Here is a 6,047-nt window from a genome sequence, read left to right on the forward strand (position 1 = left end):
CCGGTGCTGACCGGAGGCCGCTCCCTCGAAGGCGAGTCGTGCCTGGGCGAACCAATCTGACGAGCACTCACTTGTTTCTAAGATTGGCTCCAAGTTAAAAATGGACGAAAATAAACCGGTTCCGGGAAGCTGGCGGGGATGGTAGCGGGAGGCGTGCGGGGGAGTGGAAAGGCCTTTTAACCAACGCGCATCTCGTCGGCCCGCGGCACGTAAACACCTGCTGGGAATCGCCGTCAGGTTTCAGTATTCCCGAGCCACAGCCCGCGGCCCGCTTTCAGGCCTTTCCCGGAGTTCTCGCTCGGTCATTAACGTCGGAGGAGACGGCTTCCTCCGACCTTGACGGTGATCAGGCCGCCCGGAGGAGGCGGCGGACGCACCCGGCCCCGCAGCGTTTCCTCGTGGGCGGCGGGCAGCGGCCCCGCATGTGCAGGCGGGTTGTGCGTTTGGCGAGCAGAATGTACATCGCTCCCTCTGACCCTGTGTGAGTGCTGCCCTGGTGAGGAGGAAGGCCTTTCCATTTCCTGCTTGAAGTCGCCTACCCAGGATGGTGTTTTTTAAGTGACACAGAGACTCGGATTCTCTGGTGGGAACTCAGTTTGATTTCCTACTTACACCCTGTTCCCTCCCTTTCCCCCAGTTTCATGGGGTGTTTTCTGAAAACTGAAACCGTGCTGATTTCACACAAATACCTACTTCAAAGACATTTAGGGTCCTGTAAACCTCGGTCAGGATTTAAATAGAAAGAAAATTATTAATTGAATATATAAAAATTTAACTTGCAGGCGGAAAATCACATTTAACTAAAAGCTAATAACATAGAAAGGTTTTGGAAAAAGTCTTATATCTAGTAGATTTAATCTCAATAAGGATTACAATTAAATTAAAATTTTTACTTACACAAAGAGGTAGTTGTTTGTATTTTGTGCTTATATTATTGGTCTATCTTTTTTTTAAAAAGATGTACTTAACTTTTTTTTTTTTTTTAGTATTTCAGAACGGTAGTAAATTGATAAATGTTTGTAGCCAGTATATTTTTACTATCCTTTTAAAGCTTTTTAAGGAAATACTGTTGTTAGTTTGAACAACTTATTACTACATAGGAGAACTTTTTATGAAAAGATTATTTCTTGTTAATGCTGTAGTGCAGTGGTTCTCAACCTTCCTAATGCCGCGACCCTTTAATACAGTTCCTCATGTTGTGGTGACCCCCAACCATAAAATTATTTTCGTTGCTACTTCATAACTGTAATTTTGCTACTGTTATGAATCGTAATGTAAATATCTGATATGCAGGATGTATTTAGGCGACCCCTGTGAAAGGGTCGTTCAACCCCCAAAGGGGTCGCGACCCACAGGTTGAGAACTGCTGGTGTAGTGAATGTTTATTCAACAAGTATTTGAGTTTATATTATATACTAGAGGCCCAGTGCACTGGCGGGGGACAGGGGGTTCCTCAGCCCAGCCTGTGCCCTCTCACAGCCCGGGAGCCCTCAGGGAGCAGGCCTAAGCCGGCAGTTGGACATCCTTAGGGCTGCTGTGGAGGCAGGAGAGGCTCCCACCACCGCTGCTGCGCTTGCCAGCTGTGAACCCGGCTTCTGGCTGAACAACGCTCCCCCTGTGGGAGCGCACTGAACACCAGGGGGAAGCTCCTGCATTGAGTGTCTGTCCCCTGGTGGTCAGTGCATGTCATAGTGACCGGTCGTTCCACTGTTTGGTCAGTTTGCATATTAGCCTTTTATTATATAGGATAGGTGCTGTGCTAAGCACTAGTACACAAACATGAATAAAATACGGTCTTTTCCTCATGAACTATTAAGAAAGACATGAAAATCAATAAAAACATACCCTCCGGTGAGAATTTAAAAACAAAACAAACATATACTATAATAAAGGTATAGGTATAGGCAAGATGCAGTAAGTGAGAGGAAAGACAAATCAATTGCTTAGAGGAAACAGGGAGAATTTCATAGATGAAATAACACTTGAAGGATGAGTACTTGTTCACAGGGGAGTGACTTTCCCGGCAAAGGGAACCTTATGTTCAGTGGTGTGAAAAGTTGAAGCAGCATAGTCTATTTGAGAACTTAAAGCAGAGTGTCCCCCCAAAATGTATATATACCTTAACAGCTGATAGCTCAATTTTGAAGAGAAAATGTATTTTAGTAAACACTGCCTTTATAAAATATGTGTATACATTTTGGGGGAAACAACCTATATTTGGGGTTAGTTGGAACATAGACTGAGAGGGAGGATATGGTTTGAGATGATTCTGAAAGATTTCAAAGGGCTTGCCAGGATAGTTTGTGGAGTTTATTCTATCTGCCAATGGTTCTTAACCCTCTGAGCCCTTTCCTTAGGAAAATGGATATGGGTAGTGTACAGAATTTGGGGTATTTTATTGGATAGCTTCTTTAAACCCAGGATTCCTACCATAAGGTAGGGACTCCTTCAAGGGTTTTAAACAAGTGAATGATATGATTAGATTTGCCTTTTAGAAACCTTAATTTTGTTAGTAGTGTAGGGGATTGAAAGGTCATAAATGAGAGGAAAGCTATTGCTTGAGAAATAATGAGGGCCTAACATTAATTGCAGTGGGAATAGAGAGGAGAAATTTAGCAATTAGAATACATCTGGACGTGAAGAAGAGGAAGGACTAGGACCCTAAGATGACTGCCATATTTCTGACTTGGGCTGATAGTGGCACCGTTATCCAAGTTAAATCACTAGGAAAAAGAAGTAGATTTTTGATGTAAGATAAGGGTTTGGATGTATTCAGTTTGTGGTCTCTTTTTACATCAAATAAGGAGGTATCATATAGGCAGATAGATATATGGATCTAGGTTTTAAATTTAAATACGGGCTAGAGATTCAACAGCTTTTTGCCATCAAAGGAGAGAAGAAATGGTTTGGAAGATGGATAGAAAAAACATCTTGGCATCAGGGAATGAATGATAAAACAAGGTTCTATAGGAGAAAGGTCCATTGTAGGAATTTTCAAATGTGTTTTGAATGAATTGTTAGTTTCACAAGGCATTGATTGAGGTGTGTTAGGGGGTTACCTCTAAAAATAGTTAATAAATAAGTTTACAAATCTAAAATCTAGATAAAGACTGCTTACCATTCATATAACTAAAAGAATAATTCTCCAGATCAGCTTATCACTGGCAAGGTTCTAGATGATGTTAGACTAGATATAACCTGATAATATGTACCTTTCAGAGGATTACAAATCTGAATGCATCATAGACATGAAGGCAAGATGCCCAGTAAATATTTATTGCCAGAATAAAAACACATTTGCTGAAGCAGAAGCCTTTTCATTTTGCTTCTAAACTGCAGCCACCATATTTTATATAAAGAATTTATATATTTTTTACTTTTATATTTTTATATACTCCTGGCCCCTAGTTATAGTGCCTGGCAGTGGCATTGCCTCTTAGTTCTCTCTGTGTAATTCATTAAAAGTTGATGAATTTTTGTCTCATTTGTATGGGAAAATCAATACTTTACAGGGTTGTTGGAATGACTGAGTTAATATATAAATATGTGAATGATGATAATGTACTTGAACAGTTTTTAGTTGTTTTTTCCAGGACTGAGATGCTGTATTTCTAAAAGACTAGACATGGTGAATACAATTGAGCACTAATTGTCTGACATACATATCTACTGGTCCTTCAAGATCACTATTTTCTATTAGGTATTTTAAACTTTAGAAGTTATAATATTATATGCTTTTCATTTGTTTTCCAGCATGTTTTCCTGCTTTGAGCCAGTCTATCAAGGTGAAAATATAAAATTTAGATAAGAATAGATACCCCACGTGTAGGAGTTAAACACGGAAGTAAAAGCCAAGGATTAATTTTATAAAAACAGCTTTTTAAAAGTATTTTATATTTCTCTGGTAAATTTAATTTGGTTCTTTATAGTCAGATATCTGTACTATTTAGATAAAAGTTTTTCATTAAAATGATATTATCTCCTTTTAATATTTAACACTTGTGTTTTGGACTTTCTTGCTGCTATCTTGCGTAGGGTAGACACGGAACAAATGTTTAGCCCTTAAGGAATCCAGGTAATGTGCATTTCTAATTCCACACACACAGTTATAGAAGAGATATTGTTTGTGGAGTACCTAAGGAATTACAGACTAATTAACCATAATAATTCTAAAATTATTAATAACCATCTCTGAATATTTTTGTCAGTGCTGGTCAACTTTATTCTCATTATTAACAAGATATTTATTAAATAAAATATATGTGCTAGGACTCGACACATATTTTCTCATTTAATCCTCTGACAATCTATGAGGGTTGTTATCCCATGTTACTGAAGTTGAGAGAAATTAAGTAATTTACCCAAAATCCCATGATGATTATTACATCCAGGACTCTTAACAGTCTGTTCTTAGTCATTTTGATACCAGTTTATAACTGGTCTTTTAATAAATTATTGAAAACATTACCAAAAATTTCAAGCGTAAAAAACAAAAGGTAAGTTATCTGAAGCAATTATTTTCTTGTTTGTTAGATGTATGTTCATAATAAGATCTTAAGAGTTAAAACAAGTAGGATCTTCTTGATTCATTTATCAAGTTTGAAGTTTTTTCTGATTTTATACTTATGCCTTTAAAAACATTACTTTGGGATAAGTTATTATCCAGGAAAATTGAAGTGAAAAACCATAAGAAAACCTATAATCCTTGGAGCATTACATATATCAATTTCTTTAAATCACAAACTTTCAGAAATACATAATAGTTTATGTAAAATATTTAAAGTCTAGACATCCCAAGTAGACTATAAGATTTTTGCTAATAGGGACCATGTTTCATCCTAATTTTGTGGTTTACAATATGCTCAGTGGAGCACCCCAGAAAATATAAACTGTATTGCATTATGGGGAGAGGGGTATATATAGACTGATATTTGTCTTATTCATTTGCTTAACTTTTACATTTTTAGGCCATCAGTCTGTAACACAGACTACTTTTTTGGCAACTTTATCTTTCTCTTAACCCTGCCATTTGTGTTTATTCCCCCACCCCCCATTACAGAGAAGGAAAGGGATTTCAAATACCATTTTGTGCCCACCAGGACACTCTACACTTAAAACTTGTTAATAGACTTATTGACTCGCTCCCCTACCTCCCTTCCTTTGCTCTTTGTTTTCCCCCTGCTCTCTGTTTTTCCTACCTAGAATCCTCTTAGTATTTACCAAGAGCACTCTCATGGGGTAGGTCGGATGTCATTTTCATAGACAAAATATAAGTATTGTCAGTGCTTTCAGAACACACAAGCACATGCACACTCACCCCCACACATACAAATAGCAATTTCTGATAAAATATAAAAGGGAAAATTACAATAACAGAGCAATCTCCATACAGTGGTTCTCAAACACTGATCTCAACTCCTTTATGCTCTTAAATATTGTAGACTTGAAGGAGCTTTTTGTTTATGTGAGTTGTGTCTATCAATATTTACCATATTAGAAATTTAAGCTGATACATTAAAAACATTTATTTATTTTAAAATAACAGTAATAAATCACTTGGAAGCTTGCATAACATCAATGGCAACAAATCCTGCCAGTTTTCCTTGAATTGAAAAGCTCACTTCATTCGTTTTTGAGGAAACTATATGCCAAATTTTCAAGTCTGAATAGCTATATTTTGTCTATTACTTATCCTTTAAGTAAAAATGGTGTTTCAGGAAGAAAGCAACTAGTTCAGCATACAATTCAATTGTTTAAATTCTTTCCCTGGAGATAACCGCTATGTTTTGGTATGCAGTGAAAGTCTTTATTTGTGCATGCTATTTCATCACAGTATATTAAGAAGACTCAAATGTCAGGGTTTTATAAAATAACTAGAGGCCCGGTGCACAAAAATTTGTGCACTCGGGGGGCGGGGGGCGGGGGGTCCCCCAGCCCGGCCTGTGCCCTCTCGCAGTCTGGGACCCCTCGGGAGATAACGACCTGCTGGCTTAGGCCTGCTCCCGGGTGGCAGAGGGCACGCCCAATCCCTAGGTGCAGCCCCTGGT

Source organism: Myotis brandtii, unplaced genomic scaffold, assembly GCF_000412655.1.
Source record: "Myotis brandtii unplaced genomic scaffold, ASM41265v1 scaffold17, whole genome shotgun sequence".
In the NCBI taxonomy this organism is placed as follows: domain Eukaryota; kingdom Metazoa; phylum Chordata; class Mammalia; order Chiroptera; family Vespertilionidae; genus Myotis; species Myotis brandtii.